General features: G+C 35.5%; 1 long non-coding RNA gene and 1 other non-coding gene across 2 annotated transcripts in view; both read right to left on the bottom strand.

Moving 5' to 3' along the window:
• The window catches only part of LOC131410744 (uncharacterized), a 49,946-nt gene extending 32,133 nt beyond the window's left edge, over nt 1–17,813 (bottom strand). The window contains exon 1 of the long non-coding RNA XR_009221406.1: nt 17,612–17,813. This is a non-coding gene — a long non-coding RNA (uncharacterized LOC131410744). The remainder of the gene's footprint in view (nt 1–17,611) is intronic.
• Nucleotides 7,964–8,069, bottom strand: LOC131411075 (U6 spliceosomal RNA). The gene has a single exon (XR_009221473.1). It is a non-coding gene; the product is annotated as a U6 spliceosomal RNA (small nuclear RNA).
• Nucleotides 17,814–25,517: the final 7,704 nt, after the last annotated feature.

The following is a 25,517-nucleotide window of genomic DNA, read 5'->3' as shown; positions in this document are numbered from 1 at the left end:
CCCCATCATTTTTCACCTTAACCTTCAATGGAAGAAACATCAGAGCACAGGTAAAACCAACATGGAATCAAGACTAACTCACAATTTGGAAGGTTTCCTGGAATATAAAGATTCAGAACACAAATGCCACTTATCTGATGGCCTTCCCAAAACCCTAGCTATTAGATGTGTTATATATGAACAGTCAGATCTTTTAAAAGAGTATAAATGGAATCAGTGAACCGTTTCTCTATATTTCTGCATTATATTTGTAGCATTCTACATTAACTAAACGTGTTCTTTTCACAAACTCTCTCTTCTGTCACTTGCACATTTGGGTAGCAGCCATCACCATAAGCTGGCTTCAGGAAACTCCAATATGTGAAATGTAAAGAATAAAAAATCTGGCCACCTTTTCCGGGCTCAGGTTTTAAGCGCATGAACTTAATCCCGGTGTTCTCTGGGTTCTCCTCCTTCTGCCAGTCACAATTTCTAATTAGCTTTCCCAATGGAGGAAGAAGATGGATTATATTTTAATATCTAGAGACTAAAATTAGTTTATATTTTAGCAAGTTATCACTTCTCAGCAGTTGATTTACTCTTGAAGCTGCAAAATCTGTGAGCTCGCAATTAATCATATGTTGGTCATTTTCTTTCAAAAATGTTCAGTTTGGCTGTCTGTATCATAATAGGGGAAAACATGTAATTTATGCAGTTTGGAAATTATAGCCCTGTGTTTAACTATGTCATAATATATTTTCTCACCCGCTCATTGTTCTTAACACTATAAAAGAATGTCATTTCACTGGGATTTATTTAAGCAAAACCTTTAAAGTGAGATCCCTAGCAAAACAGTAACCTCTTGGAGTTGTGCTTTATTTTTCTTTAAATGGGTGCTTTTAGGATTTGTTTTGACCACTCGTGGTTTTGTGGCAACTTTTAAAAATAAATTTTTAAACAGAAAAGCACATGCTTGGCTTTCTTCTTGCAGTGAGAATGCTTTATCTTCTTAAAATTGTCTTTAATATTCTCATGTGCATAACACATGTACAAGTATTCTGTTAATATGCACAGAATACACAAAACAACTCCCCAATGGCAATGTCATAATTTAAAGACACTATAAATTCAAAGCAATAGATATCTTTTAATTCACTGAATTTTAAAAAAACACGCACTTATTTGAAAATCAAAAACAGTACATATTTTAAGCAGTTTCCCCAACTAACCTCTGCCAGAAAATTAACCCAAAAACTATTTGACATCCTTGAATAGTATACCACAATGCTGCCAGCATACTGATCACTCACTGTGCTCTGAAACAAATCAATTAGCCTGCCAATTGTGTTCATTAGAATTCATTCATATCCCTATAAAAAGTTAATTAAAAGTAGGATTGAGGAGGAAATCATGTCTAACATTCTTATTAAATCCAAATCACTAAAGTAATTTCAAATCTAAATCAACAATCATTACTAAAACTCTCCCTCAAAAAGGTATAGTATACCTCAAAATGAGAAAAAGCAGATGTGAAACTAGAACTCTGTGATAAAGATTTCCAAATTAGAGTATTTATTCTAGTATTGTCACTATCATTTTATTATGATTATTATTGCATTTTCTTGTTGATATCCTTTGACTCTGATAAAGGTGCCTCTTTTTGGCTAAACCTCCGAATTTTATTAGCATAAGTGAATACTGAAACTAGCACTGTACCTCATTTTTCAAGAACCTCAGCCTAATATAGCATTTTAAAATGAATGACAGCACAGAATAACCAGTGGAACATGGTATTATAAGCCAAACGAAATTATCTTGATAGAAGGACCATGGAGTGTAGAAACCAGCTGCCAAAACAGAAAGAAGTCGACAAACCGTAGCTATCTGATTCCTAAAAGAGACTCAATTCCTAACATAATATCTAAATGCCTCTGGTAGAGCTGTTAAAAGCAAAAAGTGTTTGAATGTGAAATGTTCTGATTATAGCACGAAGCTCTCTCCCGTCTTCTCTATTTCTTCCATATTGGATAAGGTAGAAGTTCCTTTTGTTTTCAGAGGTCCAAAAATGAGAGCCCATGTGAGGGTGGAAGAATCTTCCTGACAAGCCCCGGAAAGCTTTAGACTAATTTCATATTCAGTTCTTGGCACTGAGGTCTGGGTGGAGGTGGGCAGGTCCACCCTGCCTTTCAGTCTCATTAATCATTTGGCTTTCCCTGGCTGCTCACAGCGTCTTCTGGAGGAACCCTTCTCTTTATTCATTCAGACAACCCTTTGGATTAAACAGAGCCAGCTAAATGTCAAAGCAAATCTGAGTCTTGATGCAGATAATCATTTCAATAATATTTCTCCATTTGTGCCCAAACACCAGGGGAATAAAGCTTTTCTGCTGTCAGGTACTGTAAGACTGCAGTTGGTGTAAATGCTTGACACTGAGCCAGATGGCTTAGCCGTGCCTCAAACATATGTTCAACAAGCAGGCTTGCACACATTGGAATTTTATTATTTTGAACCGGTGAGGCTTGCATATTTATTTACTTGACCCCCTTTGGTGTCACTTTGGTATTAAAACAATCAGTTATAAAGCTTCTCCAAGCAATAGGGTAGGGCTAGTTTATAAACTACTTGTCAGTTTCATATCACCAGCTGCAGTGAAGTATTCCTCATCTCGTGGCCTCTTCTTGATAATTTAAAGAAAAAAGGTGGCAAGGTACATGTGGCTGAGGGAGGAAAGAAATGGGAATTGAAGGAGAGAATGCTGGCATACTCCGAGAATAAAGACGAATATGCCCTTTTCTAACCAACTCTTTATATGACCTGGGGACAAGTAATTTTCTCATGTATTACCATGTATATTTCACTCAGAAAATCTTGTCTAGGCTTTAAGGAAATCAACCATTAAAATATACAGCTACAGATACCCTTCAAAATATCAAAGTAAATCTATATATGTGTATACACATACACCTTGACCCCCACTATCGTATATATATGCAACTATATGTTTATATGTATAATAAAAATGAAAACCCATGCTATTGGTTTTGCCAGGGAAGAGTTTGCAATCATTGCAAATATTTATCATGCTGCTAATATATTTTTCAGAATAAAATTTTAAATGGCTTACTAGTTGGTGGAAAATATATTTATAGAAAAGTTAATTTCATATTACTTGATAGGTTCAAATTCAGCATTAAAAAAGACCATAGAATAGATATCAAAAACTATGAACTTGTAAATGAAATACATAGGTTTTTGTGTATAGATTCTCTACCATGGAAATAAATTTCTACCTATAATAACACGGTATCTTAGGGATTTTAGAGTTCATTAGTTCCAACACTTTCATTTGATAGAAAGAAAATTCAAGCCCAGAGAAATTTACTGACTCACCCAAAATCACACAGCAAGCAAATGTGCATCAGAACAACAAACCTAGGCACGTGTCTCCCACACACTACTGCACCTGTTATCTGTGTTATGTACATTTGTCCTTCTACCAAAGTAAACTTTTGCTGAACTCTTGGCTATATTACAAATGTCCTGCTGGGAGACGCAGATCTACCTGAGATAAAATGCTCCTAGGACAGTGGTTCTCAACACTATCAAACTTCATATGCCTCATTTTATAACAAATATATTGTAATGCTCCCATTATCATCCTGAACTAAATTTCATAGATAATAGAACTTACCTACATAGATAACTTTTAAACATCAACTCAATACCCTAATTATATTTTTATTAAAGAATAAATAAAAAGACAGTAGTAATTTGTGGAATACATGTGTGTTTTGATATGTTAAACACTTGGAAACAACTATACTAGATAATGTAGTGAAGTAATTAGATGCTTGCCCCTTTAAGAAGAATTCGCCTGAACACATAGCTATAAAAATGCAAGGTATTTAATCAATGACTCAAATATCATAAAGGATTGTTGCTGATGATCGACAAGATTTTCCAAAATAGTGCACTAAATCTTAGTAAAATTTCAAACCAAATTACAAGCGTTGAAATTTTATTATTTTGATTACTCTTTTTGAATGTGTATTTTGCATTTTTAGAAAATTTTGCACATATTAAAACTACATAGATGTACTTTGTTTTAATATGTAAATTGAGATAGGTTCTAGACTCAGATCATTACCAACAGTATTTTCAACTCCCTGAATGTCTATCTGGAGGGACATTTAAAGGTCATGCAGTATTCAGGACAACTCTTCATTGTAGGGATGTCTAAAGTCCTACTTCCTGTCTAATAAATGCCAGTAGTTCTCCTCAATAACTGCAACAATCAGCAATGTCCCCACAGCATTCATGATGCCCCAGAGTAGAACCATCATCATAGAATATTGTATGTGGACTTGCTTCAGCACAGGAATCAAGGTAACCAATATCAAAACATGAAAAAGTCTATATGAAGAATATATAATTTTTAATGAATTCTTAATTTTAAACATTATACATGCCTGAATTTATATTCTTTATACATCTGCAGAGAGGAATTTCATTTTAAAATGATAAGCTTTAGATTGTGTCTTTGCAAACAGGTAACAGAACATAATTTCAAAATCAGAAATCCTAAGCTAACATTAATATAAAATACAGTTTAATTTAAAATGTAATTCATGTTAAATTTAATATTGGTTTAATTATATTTTATAATAACCCAATACTTAAAAACAACATTAAATTTTTTGCAACGGCAACATGTTTTTCTTATGTAGATGTGGGTATTGAGTAAATGTTATTTACTTATAATATAGAATTTACAAGAAATTTTTATGTCAGTCTAGGGAAACAGTACAACTACCTTTGGAAATGAAAGATAACATACCATCAAGTATAGCTTGTGTTAGTTATACTACACATTTACATCTTTATATTGGCCTATGATTTACTGTAATCAGATTCAATAATTAAGCACTGTCTCAGTTCTTAATTGACCAGGATGCTGAGAATTCCTTTTATATGTGACCAGTTTCTATTAAAGACTTTTAACTCTTTCCATCCACCTATATGTCAGCAACCAGTTACACAATTCTTAAGAGAATGTCTCATTATATATGTAGTTCTGATACATCATGAGCTATAATATATATTATTTATTCATTTTCTTTTCTGGATTGTTTAACTTTCAGTTGTAGCATCCTTCCACAAAAGAACATAAAGACATCATCTGCCTCTTATTCTCTTCTCAGCTGTACATTTACTGTGTGTGAAAGATCTCCACCATGTCTAAGAAGGAAATAGGCACAAGTGAAGAACAATAGCCCATTTCTATGTCATGATGATTCTATACTGAAATGTACAGTATATCTTTCTCTTTTTAAAATCACTTCATGTCACTTGGCCAGTCCAAGGACTCCAAAACACAATGGAAACTTACAAAATACAAGAGCATTCACAGTACAGCATTATGCTAAAGGTTCAGCAAGCCACTTTCTAACCAAATTAACTATAAAATCACTGTAACTGGGACTAGGAGCAAGGCTGTGGAGACATCTTTCATTCCTTATAGTAGCATAGAATAGATTACTCCTTTTCTGAGGTTATTCTGCCAATAATATGCCCAATTCTACAAACGTGATTTATTTTTTTCCAATAAAATAACTGGCTTAACACAAAAATAACCCATTTGTGATGGGAGAAAGAAAGAGTTAAATTTAGTAAGTTCTGTTGCTGGTGCAGCAGTAGTTTAATAAGAGTTGCATTATTAAACATGTGTAATTTATTCCTCACCTCGTAGATGGGTAGTAGCAGATGATTTTGAAAGGTGAAAATGGAAAATGACACAGATAAACACCTAGTCTATTGTTGCCTAACCACAATCCCCTCCTTCCACTCACAACTAAGTTGGCAGGATGAACATCTAAACTCAAAGTGCTGAGAGGAGGGATCAGAGGATTCATTCAATTTAAGCATCCATGGGGACATAAACAGCTGTTACCAGGTTGATGCAATCCTGGCTTTGACATTAGAGCCATCAGTGGGGAGAATATTTAATACAACTAAACAGCCAGAGAGGACATAGAGATGAGATCTCAGAGGGCATGGAGGTGGGTCAGATCCTTTAGAGCAGTGCTTCTTATTTACGTATGTGCTATTCTTTCATAGATCTGATTAAAATATAGATTCTCATCGAGGAAGTCTGTGGCACAGCTTAGATTTTGCTTTTCTAACAAGCTCCGGGGTAATGCCAATGCTGCCAATCTGTGAACCACACTACTTGTAGTAATGCTTTAGAGAGCCTTGGAAACAAGACCTTTCTTGAGAATGGGGAGGCTGATGGGGAAATGTAATATGGTGAGGTACATGCAATGAGAAGCTCAAGAAGGGAATGCTGATAAACACAAAGAAACAGAAACCTTGTAAGGTTAACATCACACATCAAGAACAAAGTGCAACACGTAAAAGAAGAATCATCCTCCTCCTGCCTAGACAGAAAAATAAAAACCACCCAGAGTTTGATGCAGCACCTATATGTGCAAATGCAGCAGCACAGAGCAAGATGAAAGATGGAAGCAACAGGAGAGCAGTTAAGGCAAAATGCCTTCATCTTGTACTTTATAAATGTGGCCTAAAAATATTCAGAGGACTATAGATAATACTATTATAAAAGAAGGCAAGTCACTTGTGGATAATAAGTGAGGAACAAAAGCAAGCAAAAATATTAACAAAAAACTGCAGTTATACTTCAGGTCCTAATGGCTAAAAGGTTTTATCAATCTCTAGAGAGGAATTATTGCCAGTTAAAAGAGATTTACTCTGATGCTATCTGTAACAGATTAGTTTTATGGATGCCTAAGATAATGCCTAACAGTCCTGTTGCATTTAGCTGAATATTTTGTTTCATTTCAAATGATAGCTTTCAAAGCTCTAAGTTGAAGAGAGTCTCCAACCAATGTGAGAAAAGAATATCCAAACAAGAGGGGACCCACTAGCCAATTTAAAAACTTGCATTTGCCTACTCAGCAGTTATACCAAGGTTTTTCAAGGAGCACTTTTTAAACCAAGATACTGGTTACTCAGACTACAGAAAATGCACTAATTCTGATCAAGATTTTCCTTATAAAAGGATATAATACCAAATAAGTATGGTTTAAGAAGACTGAGACCTTGGGCACAATTGAGCACTACAAAATTTTTATCATAGTTTTCACTCTAAAGAAAAGTAATGAGCTCTGAAAGCCCCTGAAATTTAAGTTCGTCTATTAAAGAATTAAGATATGGTAAAGAAGTATCCATTAGTAGTTAGTTTTAATTCCAGATCTGGATCTTGTTAAACACTGTTGTGGAGAAAATATTTCTGAATGAGGCAATAGCATGGACAATGATATATAAATACTTTTTATGATAAACCAACACTAATTTGTATTAGTTAGTTCTTATTATCATTTTACTACAGAAGGGCATCTCTAATGTCCTTTGGAGAAAATAATCCTTTAGTTTAAAAAGCATTTGGCTGTGATATGAAATCTATAAAAGCTTTAGTAGTTGATTGGATTCTAATTTGTGACGCATAAAATTATATTGCTCAACACTTACATACAAAATCCTTGTAATATGTATGTTTTTCTATAGATGACTTTAAATGTTATTCAATAAATTGACTTCAACTTGAGCAACTTTAGCACATACACTTTGACCCACCTATATCGTGCTTAGGAAAAGCTAAAATAAGTGAGAAAATAATTTTTAAAAAGAGCAGGGAGCAGGGAGCTCTTTCTGAAATTGGGATAAACTGTTGTCCCAAATGTGACAGGCCATTCTTTCTCATTAACTCTCACTGGCTCTAGGCAAAAGTATAAAATCAGTTATCCTTACTGCTAGATCATCCTCTAAGTTTAGCATTTTTACTTCTTTATGGATGTTTGGAATATATATATATACAATTATTATTTTATTGAGGTCCCATTGGTTTATAACATTGTGTAAATTTCAGGTACCCATCACTATATTTCAGGTTCTGTATAGACTGCATAAAAATATAGAACACTTCGTGAATTTGTGTGTCATCCTTGCGCAGGGGCCATGCTAATCTTCAATGTATCTTCCAGTTTTAGCATATGTGCTGTCGAAGCAAGCACTGGAATATATTTTTGTAATGCTATCTAAAGTGCCACCACCACTTCTCACCTGGGCTAATCCCTTCTCTATTTTTTTCCTTTGATCATATTTCTCTTCCATACCCCCTTCTCATTTTAACCTCATTAATCACACATACACATACTTCTCTATCTACACCTATAAATCCTAGAGCATATATAGAGCAAGGATAATGAATCTAGTCTTATTTTGACTAGTAGCCCCCAAGAACTTTGCTCAATATCAATTGCAATGAAAAGTATTAAACAGTAGCTAGCTATAGCCTTTCAAAGTTTGTGTTTGTTTTTAGTAGACAAACTGGTTTTACTGACACTGGCATCGTGATCTTATAAAACCAAGTACTCATAGCTTCAGGAAAAACAATTAAAAACCAGAAACTAGCCCGCTAAAATATTGCTACCCTGTGTAAAGTAACAAAAGCATGTACATCCACTTCTGCAACTCAGGATGGATCCTGATCTCAACGGCATTCTACAGACCGTCTATTTACATAGCCAGAATCTTTCACAGTACATTATGGGTTTCTGGGGTGTTAGAGACTATATTGCAACATCTCACCCAAAATAGCATGTGGGTAACTGTAACAAATGCATCCCAAAACATTACACTACAACTGTTTCTAATATTTAGTCCTTTATTTAGACATTACCAAAGCTTTAGTTTCTATAATGCTGACTTGAAACACATTGAGTCATCATCCGGGGATGACAGGGCAGGGGGATGGGGAGTAATGGGCGTGGCCTTTAGGGAAGAATCCTAAGGAAAGGGCTGGTGTTGTCCATCAGAGATGCTGTCCTTTGATTCTGATACTTCTTTGGAGGTATTTGCATTTTTCAGTGAATACAAATGTAATATTTTTTCTGCTACATAGGAAGTAGCCATGATTTGCAGTTAAAATCAGGCAGAAGTGATGTTATAAGGAAATTCATAGTCCTGATAAACTTGATAAATTTTCTATTATCTAACTTTAGTGATGGTACATGTGTGTATAATACATAACTTTCTAAAATAATTCTTTTGCAGTTTGCCTAAAAGGATTATATTAATAAGAAATCTTTCCTCATGCTAATTTAAAAAATTTGATTCCAATGACAAATGATTGGCATGTAAAAATCCAAATTAATGGTATACGCTCATAATTGAATTATAAATATCAATATGACAGTTGTTCATTTTTAAATATGCATAAATAAAAGTAATAATTTAGAGTATCTCTCTCAAGAGAAAACCAGCTTCTGTTTAGGATTAGAAATGGATATGCTCTGCTATCACAACATCTCCCAGCATATCTCTGCATGTTCTTTGATTTTTTCTTCTCTCTGCTCCCCTTATGAATAAACTCATCTTATTCAACAAGTGCTTCTTCCTCAGTATACCTGGAATCCACCTAATCTTCTTCATTCTCATTCCATATCCTGCTTGAGGTTCTTTCGACCACCTCAACCTAGACTATGCAGTAGTCTTCTAATGAGTTTCCAAAGGTTTTACCCCCCCGCTTCCGAAAGTCTTTAGAGTTAATTTCATCTTATCATTCCCACTCGACAATCTTATCCTTAGGATAAAGCTGACATCTCTTATCCCGGCATTTTAGGACTGAGAGAGTCTAGATCTAAATCATTCTTCCAATTTACATTCTAGTATTTGTTCTCTTTGTTCCTGCCATGTTATCTATCCCCTAAATATAACATGGGCATTCATACTTTCATAATTTTGCTCATGTTGTATGTGTGCATATGTGTGTCTTTAGAATTCTCTCCCCCAATCATCTCTGATCCATTGCAGTCATGACAGATGAACTCATTCTCCAGTTCATCCATGAAGTCTCGTTCATCTCTTCTACCTACAGAGCTCTCTCTATTCCATAAAGTCCCTTTACACTTACTTCTGTAAGGCTATTTGTTAATTATTTATTGTCTGGAATTATCATTCACTGTTTTCCCTTGGAAGTATTACTGGAGCTAACAAAATTGAGAACTTGAAGACAAGGGTGATGTATCTTATTTATCTGCATAGCACCTGGCCATATGATGTATATAATAGCTACTCAATAAATATGTATTTGAACAATCAGGTAATAATGACAGAGCAAAAGGCTTTGATACAACTATATTAACTTATCAAGAGATGTTTTCCGTAAAACTGACTGTATTGAGCATATATTTTAATATCAAGCTATATCTTAAAATGTGCTATGAAACATATGTGTTAAAGGGATTGGTACTTTGGTAATGTGCATAAATGTCTACTGAATTATATATTTTTAAAATTCAGATATTCATATATTATCATTTTTAATACATCTATAATTTATTTGTAAGATAAATTAGGGAATACTTTTCTATAAATCAAATTAAATTATATATCAAATTTACAATATAAATATTCCAAATATCAAAATGTAATAAAAAAAATCAAAGAGAATATTTAAACCAGAATATGTCAGTAGAAACTAATAATAGTTAATAATAGTGTTTATGAACTTAGCATACTGTTTTACTCACAGTATTTTTCACAAATATTTCAAGATAATCTTCTATATTTCAACAGGGACTTTATATTCTTCATAAAACATAACTATTAACAAACATAACACGGCTCATAAAAATCCTACTTTGTTCAAAACCATTTACCTTGTCCTTGCTGTTCTCAATCTTTATTACTTTACATAGGGATTTGCGTAGCTCATTAAACAAGTTCATCATATGAAATTAGTTATTAGTTAACTCTATTATCTAATTAATATATAAGTATCATCAGTTTAAAAGGTAAAGAACTTTTACTCTGTTCTTTTATTTCTGGCCTCTTATTTCTAAAAGATATATGTGTACGTATGTATGTATATGTTATGTCTAAAGATCGAATCACAGCTAATGTCTACAGAGAAGTTACTCCCGTAGTAACTATTGGGAGTTCAGGATGATTTTACCAATAAGACCTATCAATTTTTAGCTTAACTTTAACTTATCTTGAATATAAGTGTAAATATGGAAATGCTGATTGCATCTGATCCCTGCTGTGAAGTACAAGATGTAAGAAATTAAATTCATATAACACTAGCCAATGATGATTCAAATGAAGAGGTGGCAGCATGAAGTGGTGGAGACGCCCTGACTAGGAATCAAAGGACCCAGATGCAGGTCTTCCCTGACATTCTAGATGACCTTGGGCAACCTCTGAGACAGGACTTTCTATCTGAAATTGCAACTGAGGTGCCAGGATGTGGTAAGTACGAAATTCCAGAGGAAAGGGCTGACTCGATGAAAAATTATCAAGAACTATTTCAGGTCTCTTGAAATTCCTCACTCACTTTGAAAGTACGAAAGTGTTGAGAATGGATTTCTAGAGGGTATTTCTTTGGTGAGAGTTGCTGCCAAGCTGTGGATTCCATTCTGAATAGACTGGAGTGTTTGCTGCCCACTTTTTTATCTAGAACAAAAGGGCTTCAGCCGCACCATTCAGGGACCTTAATGGGAAGGAACTTCTGCAGCTTGCAAGACAAGAGACTGGTGTCCGACACATCTTGAGGAATCTCAAGGCAAGCAGCTGTGCTAAAGGCAGGTGAGAGAGAAAATGCAGCCTTTTTTGGGTAGAAATGCTCTCCTATCCATGACAAGCACAGAATGTATGAGTGTTTCTCATTCACTGGGCCAAATAGTATTAAGAACTGACCCAAGCCATTTCAAATTCTGCCCAGGAGTGCCACTTGGAATGTAGTGGGGAGAGGCTCACGGGAAGACCAGAGCCTGGGGACGTGGCTGCTGTAGCTACAATTGGAAGGCCTAGCAAAGGGGACCTCTGAAGAATCCGCAGAAGTTCCCAACAAGAAAGTCATCTTTAAACAGTACCAAGACTCAGAGAATGTGAATCAATCTTACATAATACTAGTGTACTTTCTGTGCCTTCTTTCATTTTCTCACACTGTCTTTGGAAGAGCCAGAAACCACTTCACAAGCTGAGAGACGAGAAGCAGAAAATGAAAGAACATACTGACTGTACCCACTTACCAGGTGTCAATAGGCTACCTGAAATCCTCCCCAGTGGACAGAATGGAAAAGATTTAATTCTCAATCAAGTTTGGAACTGGGTGTTCTAATACCAAATTGAGACTGCTTTCTGAGTTAGAGGGAGCATAGAACTTATCATTACCTAAAAATGACTACCAAGTCTTGGGGTCACCCCAAGTTTTATCCAATAGAAGAAAAAATTTGCCCTATGGTACATATTTTGAAGGGTGAGTGAGAAAGAAAAATAAAGTGAATGTTGGTTATATTCGCCCAGTTCTGCCAGTTCAACATACAAGTCATGCTACTTAACTTGCCTGCCCCTCAGTTTCCCCATGTGTAAGACAGGTGGTGAAGAAGCTGTTTTTAGAATTAAATATTTTATATCACGGAAGTCTGTCTTTTCTGGGAGATGGGAATGGCAGAAAAGGTAAAATCACATTTTATGAAAATAACTTAACCCTAATAGCTAAATCCGATCAAGATGGCCTGTGTGCACCCGCAGACAACACTACAAATCAAACTCTTCCAGTGACGTAGTGGTAAACATCCCAAGTAAAATAACAGTAAATTGAATTCAGAAGTGTATTAAAGAATAACAAGCCATGACAAAGTAAATTTTTATTCTATAAATGCAAAGATAGATCAATAAAAATAGATTTGCTAATATACTTTATCATATTATCATCTTAGACACCATGAAAAAACATTTCATAAAAGTCAACAAAGATGTCTCATTTTAAAACAAGTAAATATTCTGAAATCTAAGTGAAAGGATTTCTCTTTAGAATAATAATGACTAATACCGCAAAGAACATCATGCCTATTGTTAAGACTCAAAGAACTCCTATGCATCAGGAAGAGAAAAGATTTTGCATTATCAAATCAATGTTGTATATTGTTCTGAAAGTTTTAGGTAATGCAATAGGAAAATAAATATAGTTAGATATAAGCAGAGAAAGTATCATTATTTTCAGCTATTCCTTTTTGCTTTGACATCATAATTAAAACAGCCTCCTTATCCAAATATTATTATAGTCTTTTATCTATCTCCTAATACTTTAATGTTTTTGAAATTTAGAGGTGGACAATGGTCTAAATTTTCTCCAAATATCCAGAATTAGAGTAAGACTATTCATTGAATAATCATTTTCCCCCCTCACTAATTCAAAACACCACCTTATCATATACTAAATGTTACATACATATTCTTGAATCTGTTTCTGGACTCTGTATTCTCTTCCAAATAATCTGTGCATTTTTGAGCCAGCGTCCACCTGTGTTATTTATTGTAACTTTGTAAAGTATTTTGAAATTTGATGAGAAAATCTGCCTACTTCTGTGGGCACTCTTTCTACTTGACCTGAAAACTGTTTTGAAGTTTTGTACTTTATAATTGTCATGGGGGATTATTTGTTCTATCTATTGATGTTAAATACTGTTCAGATAATATACACAGTCCTGTTTATGTTTGGGAGATTTATTGAAGATATGTTAGTGTTCCATGAACACTTAAAAGAATTTTCTATACAAATTTAATCAGCATCATTATCATTCCAATTTCCCATATCTTTATTTATTTTGAAATCTCCCAGTTTTTCATTTGATGTTTAATGTGTCTGTTTTATATAGGTAGGGATTTTTTCACATCTACAACTCGGGAGTATAAGAAATGTAACTTTATTCTTCCCTAACTGAAATTAATTTCTCTCTCAAGTCTTCTTTTCTGCTGATGCTGAAAGCTTGCCAATTTAGAGGAATGTGTGCTCCTCTAGGTCAAACTCGGGCCCTCTGGAGTATGTACTCAGGAAAATTACTTCTCTCTCCTCTACCCATTTTTTTCCTTCTCTTCTTCCTAGCATATCTGAGCTCCCAGGGTCTCACACATATTATTCCAGTTCTCGTGGCAGGGCATCTGGGCTTTCCCCTGCTCTGTTTTCAGGGTCCACCTGGGTCTGGCTTGTTCTTCCCGTCAACACTGGCTCCTCAGTTAATGTTAATCTCTGGCTTATGGTTATATGTGTCTTGACATGTAACTTGCAAAACCTCTTCAAGCTTGAGAAAAATTTCTCTCAAGCTCTTTGGGTAACTAGACAATTTTAGAGATTCTGTGAAATCTCTACATGACCTAACGTTCTACATGATCAAACTTCAAATATGATTTAAACTGCTATGATTAAAAACAAAACAAAACAAAAACTACAGTTCTATTGACTCCTTTTCTCTGTTTTAACTGTTTCTCTAGAAGCTTCCTCCAACGTATCTACTCTTCCCTAGATTTACTAACTTAAATCTTTTTGTTTCTGCTAACTTGATACCAGACAATTAGCCCTACACGATACTTTCCCTTTTAATACAACTTTCTCTTAGAAATACAACCAAATCAACAGCCAAGGAAGAGTAACAGGTTTTACAAAGCACACAAAGAAAAAACATTGCTTTACTATCTCCAATTGAATCCCTCTACATCTGTTAAATTGCTGCGTTACACATGCACACACGTCATTTTGGTCATATCTTTTTTTCACAGAATGCTTTTTGACGAAATAAGATTAATCTACTTGCCCATTCATTGTTTTTAACTTTAAAAATGTATATTTTCTGTACTATTTCTATTATTGCTTTTTATTTTATTTTATTATTTTATTTACCTGACATATCTTTGTCCTCTTTCTTTTTTAATCTACATCTGTCATTTTGTTTTGAGTGTTTCCCTTAAGCATCAGTCTTTGTTTCTGAATAGGATATTTAACTGACTCATTTACTGTGTCGTATCCTATATTCTTAATCTTCTCATTTGCCAATTTGTTTTTTTAGAAAATGTTTCCTGGTTGCTTTCTTTGCTTTCTGTCTATTGGTAAATGAATTATGCTTTATTTGCCTCTTTTCTTCGGAGATTTAGAAGATACCATATGTGATTTATTTGGAGAGTATCTTTGTAGTTTTCAATATACTTGTATGTAGCTAGATATATATTATCAAAAATAAAATTATTGTTTTAGATTCTCCCTTTATAAAGTGAAGAATATCCATAATTTTAATTCCCTTTATCACTTCTCTAAAAATTAATTTATTTTATTACTATTATCTAAGATTTTGGACCAAGAATATTATTAATAAATAATTACTTTACACCATACATCTTTTTTTTGAGAACTGTTTTACATTTGTATTGATTTTTAAGCATATTTCCCATGATTGTTTAAATGTAATTCTGTAATTTACAGTCAATTATACCATAACTTCCCATTCTTGAGATCTTCCATTTGAATTAATCATTGTCAGTTGATATATATCTGACTAATTTTTTTTAGAAAGGAACGTAGGAGGTATACTCCTGACTATAGGTAGGAGTACACGAGAAATATAGGTTAAGTACACGAGAAATATAATTTTATATATCATTTTGAAATGGCATGCGAAAGGTGGAAATTCTGGATGCTGGAAAAACTGAGGCTCTTTTGTTATGATCTATATACATGTATATAAAACTATATACATGAGTTTTGGTGACACTATTTTCTCCTCTCAAGAATCTATTGATTTTGCTCCCTTGACTTCTGATGATTACTATTGCAGAGAAATCTAAGGTTAGGATGATTCTATTGCCTTTTAATATAATCCTTTTTTTCAATCTTAACGTTTATAGAATGTTTTCTTCATGTTTGATTATAAAGCAAGCTTACCAGGAATTGTCTAAACATTACCCTCTCCTGAAGACACTTTTCCTGAAGAGTACTGTTGATCTTCAGACTAAAGTTTTTCTTTACCAGAGAAAGTTTTCTTCTCTGATATTGTTGGGTATTGATTCTGTTTTATTTATTTTCATCTCTTCATCAGGGATACCAATTATCTGTATGTTTGACCCCTTTTCTATATTTTTGGTAGCTATCATCTTCTCTCATACAATTTTAATTTTTGATAAAAAGATCCTCTGCTTTCTGAAAAAATTTTTCATGCTTGTCCGCAACATAAACTTCCTACTTCTATAACATGGATTTTACTCTTTATTGTTTCTAAAGCAGATTTTAACTGTGCTAGTGCATTTTAGGTTTCTTTACAATCTTTCCACATTCCTAGGTTGATTTTCATCTTTGATTACATCTAATTTAGCCCCATTTTTATCTCATGCTGTCATTGTTATTATTTTTCATCTCTTCCTCAACAAAAATTTATTATAAATAAAAATAAATGTTATAAAAATATTCCTTGCTTTCATATTGTAAAGTTTTAGTTTTTCTCTGTATCTGGAGGATAAAGTACCTTTATTTTCATATTAAAGATTATTTTCAAAGTCTCATGTTGACTATATTTCATTGTACACATCCCTCAGAGAACACAATTTTCACTACTTTTCTCACATTTGTGTCTTCCTTCTATAGACTTCGTGAAGATACAATATATTACCAGTACACATCTATACTCAGGAAGATTGCACTACTGGGGCATCTTATATCTGTATAACTGTAAAAGAATGGCCATGATAGGGATGATAGGAAAGAAAATTTCCCTAGGCATTTTAGAAAACAGCTACAACATGGTCTTCAGTCCCTTGGTCAGGAAAGATCTGATATCACTGAGATAAGAGTAAGTGTTAATGGTTGGTAGAAATCTGCATACTGCTTAGTTTTGTTAAGCAGAAACATCTTATGAAGTTCTGCAGATAGTTGATGAAAATCCCTAGTTTCTAATGTGGCTGAAGTATCCCACCCTTAATAGCAGAGGTGTCTATGAGCATTTCACGGGATGGTGGGAGAAGAAAAACAATTGCTGCTAGTTCACCTCTATCATCCCAGAACCAGCTTCATCAAATATATTTAAACAGAAATAAGCAATGTTTATTCCCCTTTTGGAATAATTCTATTTTGAATTTTTTACCCATGCATTATTTTCTATCTCGTGATCTTGGCAATGTATATGAAAAAAAATGATAGTTTATTTCTATAATTAGACATAGTAATACACTAATTAATTCTATGCTGAAATGGACCATTAAAAAAAAACCTAAGAGGAGAGAAGTCAAGATGGCAGTGTAGGCAGACTCTGAACTCACCTCTTCCCGTGGACACAGCCAATTTACAACTACACGTGGAAAAATTACCCCTGAGACAGAACTGAAAACTGGATAAGAGGAACTCCTGCAACAACGGACAATACTAATTGAGGTGGAAGAGGCAGAAACTCCCTTCTGGAGAGAAAAAACGCCACCTTCACAAGCCACAGCACCTCACGGCCCCCCGGGAGCAGTGCACAGGTACTCAGCCCTCCCTAGAGGAGGGGGGCCCTGAGCCGGGGAGTGCCCCCGCTGTGGGCATTTTGTGGACCCAGCACAATTGAGACAAGTGGCATAATATCTGACGTTGCTGCTACTAAAACATTGGGGAGTACTCCCAGAAAAGCTGGTTCACAAAGACATTAAAACTGGCTCTTAAAGGGCCCACACGCAAACTTACCCGTTTCAGAAAGCAACCTAAAATCACCAGAAAGAAAGGTGCACAGTGTTGTGGTGAAAAGAGACTCACCTAATAGGCCCTGAGTGCATCTCAGTGAGAGGTAAGACCTCTCCAGGGACTGGGACATTGGCAGCGGCCATTGTTGTGGCCTGGTGTGGGTGTGCTGACACAGACGCCATTGGAGTTCTCCCTGAGGCCTGCTAGCCCAGGGTCTGCCCCACCTGCTAGAGCACCGATTTAATCCAGCTCAGCCAGCGCAGGCAGCCCACCCTAAAGACTGGCCCCACCCAACAACAAGCCCTCAGGCAACTTGTGGGCCTGCATAGATTGGTGACTGGATTCTCTGCAGCCTGGCAACTGAGCCCACTTCAGCGGGGCAGGGTGGGCACAAGGCGCAGGTGGAGAGTGTGGGGTGGTGGTGGAGTGTGTGGGGCTCCCACCGTGGAGAGACTGGGTCTGCTTCAGGAGGTCGGGGCGCCCACACGGGGCAGGACTGTGTTGACTGTGTGTGTGGACCTGTGGGTGGCAGGGCTTGTCACCTGCAGAAGATTTGTGCTTCTCAGAGACCCTCATAGGGGGTTTGCCCCACCTTCCAAAGCCTGAAACAACTGGGTGCTCCTGTGCCTGAAGCCAGCCCCACCCAGCTGCAATCCTCAGAGAGCTGACAAGAGACCTAAAGGCTGGAGGCTTATAGCAATTGTAAGGCCCTGAGCCTAACAACCTGCCACGCTGGGGGCCTACTCACTTAAAAGAAATACGGCAACACAAATGTGGTATTAGAACTTGTAGCCAGTGGTGCTGGGGCTCCCCACACCTGATAAAGAGACTGAAGGGCCCACAACAACTACAAGCAGCTGAGCATTACAACAGCTGGCCAGGAGTGTAACTCGGCCTCCCTGGGCACCTACAGGGAGAGCAAACAGGCCACAACAGAAGGACACACGTAGCCCACATAGGGGTCAACCCTGGAATGTTGAGAACTGAGAGAAGCACACTGCAGGTCTCCTAAGGCATCACTTACATGAGGTCACCTATCCAAGAGCAGGAGATGTAGCTGGCCTACCTAATACGTAGACACAAGCACAGGGAAAGAGGCAAAATGAGGAGGCAAAGGAATACATTCTAAGTAAGGGAACAGGACAAAACCCCAGAAAAGGAACTAAATGAAACAAAAATGAGCAACCTACCCAACAGAGAGTTCAAACAAAGAGTGTTAAGGATGCTCACTGATCTGGGGAGAAGAATAGATGAACTCAGTGAGAATGTCAAAAAGAACCAATCAGAAATGAAGAATACAACACTGGAAATGAAAAATTCACTAGAGGGACTCCAAAGCAGAGTAGAGGATACAGTGAAGGGATCTGTGAGCTGGACGAAAGACTGGAAGAAATTACCCAAGCTGAACAGGTAAAAGAGAAAAGAATTAAAAAGAGTGAGGACAGTCTAAGGGACCTCTGGGACAACATCAAGCACACTAACATCCGTGTTATAGGTGTCCCAGAAGGAGAAGAGCGAGACAAAGGGGCAGAGAATCTATTTCAAGAAATAATAGATGAAAACTTCCCTAACCTAAGGAAGGAAACAGACATCCAGGTACAGGAAGCACAGAGAGCCCCAAACAAGATAAACCCAAAGAGGCCCACACCAAGACACATCATAATCAAAATGTCCAGAATTAAAGATAAAGAGAGAATCCTAAAAGCTGCAAGAGAAAGTCAAGTTACATACAAAGGAAACCCCATAAGTCTATCAGCTGACTTCTCAGCAGAAACGTTACAGGCTAGAAGAGAGTGGCACAATATATTTAAAGCGCTAAAAGGAAAAAACTTACAGCCAAGAATACTCTACTCAGCAAGGTTATCATTCAAATGGAAGAAGAGATCAAAAATTTCCCAGACAAGCAAAAATTAAAGGAGTTTTTCACCAAGAAACCAGTGCTACAAGAAATGTTCAAGGGACTGATTTAAGGGGAAAAGAGAAGACCACAAATAGGAAAAATTATCTATTTCCATGATAAGAGGGTAATGGATACAAATGCACAAAAAAGAGGTTAGATTGATATCAAAAACATAAAATGATGGAGGAGGGGAGTTAAAGAGTAGAGCTTTCAGACAGAGGTCAAACTAAAGAGACCATCTATTCTGTAGAGAAGAAGAAAGGAAGAGAGAAGGACTACTAAAACACTGAGAAAAAAAAAGTTAGAAAATGGCAGTAAGTACATACTTATCAATAGCTACTTTAAAGGTCAATGGACTAAATGCTCCAATTAAAAGGCATAGGGTGGCTGATTGGATAAAAAAACAAGACCCATATATATGCTGCATACAAGAGGCACACTTCAGACCTAAAGACACTCACAAACTGAAAGTGAAGGGGTGGAAAAAGATACTCCATGCAAATGGCAATGAAAAGAAAGCTGGGGTAGCAGTACTCATATCAGACAAAATAGACTTTAAAACAAAAACTGTAAAAAGAGACAAAGAAGGGCATTACATAATGATCAAGGGAACAATCCAACAAGAGGATATAACACTTGTAATATCTACGCACCCAATGTAGGTGCACCTAAATATATAAAGCAATTATTAACAGACATAAAAACAGAAATAGACAGTAACACAATAATAGTAGGGGACTTTAACACTCCACTTACACCAACGGATAGATCATCCAAACAGAAAATCAATAAGGAAATATTGGTTTTAAATGACACATTAGAACAGATGGACCTAGTAGATATATACAGAGCGTTCCATCCCAAAACCGAAGAATACACGTTCTTTTCAAATGCACATGGAACATTCTCCAGGATTGATCACATATTAGGCCACAAAACAAGTCTCCATAAATTTAAGAAGATTGAAATAATACCAAGCATCTTTTCTGACCACAATGGTATGAAACTAGAAATCAACTATAGGAAGAAAATCAGAAAAGCCACAAATACGTGGAGATTAAATAAAATGCTACTGAACAATGACTGGGTCAATGAAGAAATCAAAGAAGAAATCAAAAAACACCTGGAGACAAATGAAAATGAAAATACAACATGCCAGAATTTATAGGATACAGCAAAAGCGGTTCTAAGAGGGAAGTTTATAGCAATACAGGCCTCTATCAACAAACAAGAAAAATCTCAAACAAACAATGTAACAATGCACCTAGAGGAACTGGAAAAAGAAGAACAAACCAAGCCCAAAATTAGTAGAAGAAGGGAAATAATAAAAATCAGAGCAGAAATAAATGAAATAGAGACCAAAAAAACAATAGAAAAAATTAATAACACCAAGAGCTGGTTCTTTGAAAAGATCAACAAAATTGACAAACCTTTGGCTAGACTCACCAAGAAAAAAAGAGAGAAGGCACAAATAAGTAAAATCAGAAATGAAAGAGGAGAGGTTACAACAGACACCTCAGAAATACAAAAGATTATAAGAGAATACTATGAAAAGCTATATGCCAACCAATTCGACAATCTGGAAGAAATGGATAAATTCTTAGAATCATACAACCTTCCAAAACTGGATCAAGAAGAAGTAGAGAATTTGAATAGACCAATCACCAGTAAGGAGATCGAAACAGTAATCAAAAACCTCCCCAAAAATAAAAGTCCAGGACCAGACGGCTTCCCTGGTGAATTCTACCAAACATTCAAAGAAGACTTAATACCTATCCTTCTCAAACTCTTCCAAAAAATTGAGGAGGGGGGGAAGCTCCCTAACTCATTCTACGAAGCCGACATTACCCTGATAACAAAACCAGACAAGGACAACACAAAAAAAAAGAAAATTGCAGGCCAATATCACTGATGAACATCGATGCAAAAATCCTCAACAAAATACTAGCAAATCGCATACAACAATACGTTAAAAAGATTATACACCATGATCAAGTGGGATTTATTCCAGGGATGCAGGGATGGTTTAACATTTGCAAATCAATCAACGTAATACACCACATTAATAAAATGAAGAATAAAAATCACATGATCATCTCAATAGATGCAGAGAAAGCACTTGACAAGATACAGCATCCATTTATGATAAAAACTCTGAATAAAATGGGTATAGAAGGAAAGTACCTTAACATAATAAAAGCCATGTATGAGAAACCCACAGCTAATATCATCCTCAATGGTGAAAAACTGAAAGCTATCCCTCTGAGAATGGGAACCAGACAAGGATGCCCACTGTCACCACTCCTATTTAACATAGTACTGGAAGTCCTAGCCAGAGCAATCAGGCAAGAGAAGGAAATAAAAGGGATCCAAATTGGAAAGGAAGAAGTGAAACTGTCACTATTTGCAGATGACGTGATTTTATATATAGAAAACCCTAAAGAATCCATCAGAAAACTTTTAGAAGTAATAAACACATATGGTAAAGTTGCAGGATACAAAATCAACATACAAAAATCAGTTGCATTTCTATACACTAACAACGAAGTAGCAGAAAGAGAAATTAAGAATACCATCCCATTTACAATTGCAACAAAAAGAATAAAATACCTAGGAATAAACTTAACCAAAGAGGTGAAAAAGCTGTACACGGAAAACTATAAAACATTTCTGAAAGAAATTGAAGAAGACACAAAGAAATGGAAAGATATTCCGTGCTCTTGGATTGGAAGAATTAACATAGTTAAGTTGTCCATACTTCCTAAAGCAATCTATAGATTCAATGCAATCCCTATCAAAGTTCCAACATTTTTCACAGAAATAGAACAAAGAATCCTAAAATTTATATGGAACAACAAAAGACCCTGAATAGCTAAAGGAATCCTGAGAAAAAACAACAAAGCTGGAGGTACCACAATCCCTGATTTCAAAATATACTACAAAGCTATAGTAACCAAAACGGCATGTTACTGGCACAAAAACAGACACACAGATCAATGGAATAGAATCGAAAGTCCGGAAATAAACCCACACATCTATGCACAGCTAATCTTTGACAAAGGAGCCAAGAACATACAATGGAGAAAAGAAAGTCTCTTCAACAAATGGTGTTGGGAAAACTGGATAGCCACGTGCAAAAAAATGAAAGTAGACCCTTACCTTACACCATACACAAAAATTAACTCAAAATGGATTAAAGACTTGAATGTAAGACCTGAAACTATGAAACTTCTAGAAGAAAACATAGGCAGTACGATCTTCGACATCGGTCTTAGCAACATATTTTCAAGCACCATGTCTGACCGGGCAAGAGAAACAATAGAAAAAGTAAACAAATGGGACTACATCAAACTAAAAAGCTTCTGTACAGCAAAGGAAACCATCAACAAAACGAAAAGACAACCTAACAATTGGGAGAAGATATTTGCAAACCATACATCTGATAAGGGCTTAATCTCCAAAATATATAAAGAACTCATGCATCTCAACAACAAAAAAACTACCAACCCAATTAAAAATGGGCAAAAGACCTGAACAGACATTTCTCCAAAGAAGATATACAGATAGCTAACAGACACATGAAAAGATGTGCAAAATCATTAACTATCAGGGAAATGCAAATCAAAACTACAATGAGATATCACCTCACACCCGTCAGAATGGCTATAATTAACAAGACAGGAAACAACAAGTGTTGGAGAGGATGTGGAGAGAAGGGAACTCTCATACACTGCTGGTGGGAGTGCAAACTGGTGCAGCCACTATGGAAAACAGTATGGAGATTCTGCAAAAAATCAAGGCGAGAACTACCATATATGATCCAGCTGTCCCACTGCTGGGTATTTATCCAAAGAACTTGAAAACACCAATGCATAAAGATATATGCACCCCTGTGTTCATTGCAGCATTATTCACAATAGCCAAGACTTGGAAGCAACCTAAGTGCCCATCAAGGGACGAATGGATAAAGAAGATGTGGTATATATACACAATGGAATACTACTCAGCCATAAGAAATGATGAAATCCAGCCATTTGTGACAACATGGATGGACATTGAGAGTATTATGCAAAGTGAAATAAGTCAGAGGGAGAAGATCAAATACTGTATGATTTCCTTCATTAAGTAGTAGATAATAACAACAATAAACAAACACATAGAGACAGAGATTGGATTGGTGGTTACCAGAGGGGAAGGGGGGAGGGAGGAGAGCGAAAGGGATAATTTGGCACATGTGTGTGGTGATGGGTTGTAATTAGTATTTGGGTGGTGAACATGATGTAATCTATGCAGAAATAGAAGTATAATGATGTACACCTGAAATTTTTACAATGTTATAAACCAATGTTACTGCAATAAACAAAAAATTTAAAAAAAAAATACTAAGAAAATTACAGATGTGTTTTTTTTTTCCTGAGTCTCAACTGGATTCTTAACAACCAAAGGCAATCCGTTTCTAATAACGGATCTGTTAATAGCAACTCCTCTAAAAACATGAGTGAAAGAGGGAGTTCTCCAATTTAGATCTTTTAGATGTTTTTACATCTTGTTCAATATTTCAGATTTTTCCTAACAATATTTATAATTAAAAGCTAGCATAAAATTTAAGATACTTTGAGCACCTACTACATATAAGACTCACATTGTAATCGCTAAGCTATCAGACATGGCCTTTGCTAAAACTGTAGACACAGGAGACAGGACACATTCAAGAAAAGAAAGCTAACCATATTGTTTCTGCTAATTTTCAGTGTCACGCCTCCCTAAAATGAGTGTTTCTGAATTGTAGGGGCTCAAATTTCCACAACCCCAAGGATCGTAGTCACATTCCTACAAGGATTCCTGCTTGACGAGCTAGAACTGAATTAGACTTTTGAAATCCTTATTTCCACATATGAGATACATTTTAGATTTGTTGAAATAAAAATAAAGTTTCTGAATTAGAATTTTTAACTAATAAAGAAATCTGTGGTTTATATGGACCTATTACTATGACCATTTATCAAAGGATGTCATGTTCTTTTGTCCGTTTCCCTAAAATTCCTTTCCATCTGCCTTTGCTGCTAGAACTGAAGCTCTGCTTTGAGGAAGATAACCAATAACCCAATCCAATGTCAGCAGTGTTTTCCTTTGAAAAGACCTGTCACTTTGTGTCAATTGTAGGAATTTGTGTCAATTTCTGCAGTCATTTCATATTTGCTTTGTATTACATCATTTTGCTCATGTCTCAAGCAACTGAAGATGTACCTGAAAATTTATTGGACAAGACAGCTCCCTTCCCAAGAGCAGATAAGCCTGAAAGGCAAAGGTGAAACACAGTCACGGTTTTAGGAGAAAATGAAATATCTAACGAAAATGAAACAAAATTTTAATGTTTAAATTTAATGGTAAATTTAATTTACCGTTGACTTTAAAAGTAATAAATTGAGTTAGAATTGACTTACACTTGATTTCCTATTTTCCTAGCTATTTTTGTGAATCTTTGATTTAAGCTTTATATATTTTTTAAATAACTATCTTTTAAGTAGTTAGATTTTATATTTGAAGATAAAATTGTCTGCTGTCTTGCACACAGTAGACTCTATGAATTGAGTTGCTTTTCTAATGGAGAAATTTGCATCATATCACCAATACTCATCACTTTTTCTCTGAGAGAGGTGTGGTTGGGAAGTAGACTTGGTCCACATATACTGTTATCTCATAATCTGAACAGACATTATACCTGGCATCATAATTTAAACAGCTAAAATGATGTTTGGCTTATTTCCCAAGGCTAGATCTTTTCTGAAAATAAATAAGCACTTAAAATTGAAGGACTCAAAAGCATCTACCAGTCTTGAAATTCTTCTGTCTCACAAATTTAAGATTTTCTTGGCATCTACATTTGTTTTGCTCTAAGGCAGGATCGCTGAAAATTTAGCATATCATACTGAGTTAGGAATATAAGGATTAATATTCACTATAGGGACAATATATGAAAGAATGGGTCTTTTATGACATTTCTTTTCATGAGTGAGAAGGGACCTAATAAATTACTTTATTAAATCTCCTCTCACAAGTGAAGATAAATGTCATCAA

This window comes from Diceros bicornis, chromosome 10 (assembly GCF_020826845.1).
Source record: "Diceros bicornis minor isolate mBicDic1 chromosome 10, mDicBic1.mat.cur, whole genome shotgun sequence".
Taxonomy (NCBI): Eukaryota; Metazoa; Chordata; class Mammalia; order Perissodactyla; family Rhinocerotidae; genus Diceros; species Diceros bicornis.
The sequence above is the reverse complement of the archived record's forward strand: the minus strand, read 5'-3'. Positions and strand labels throughout refer to the sequence as shown.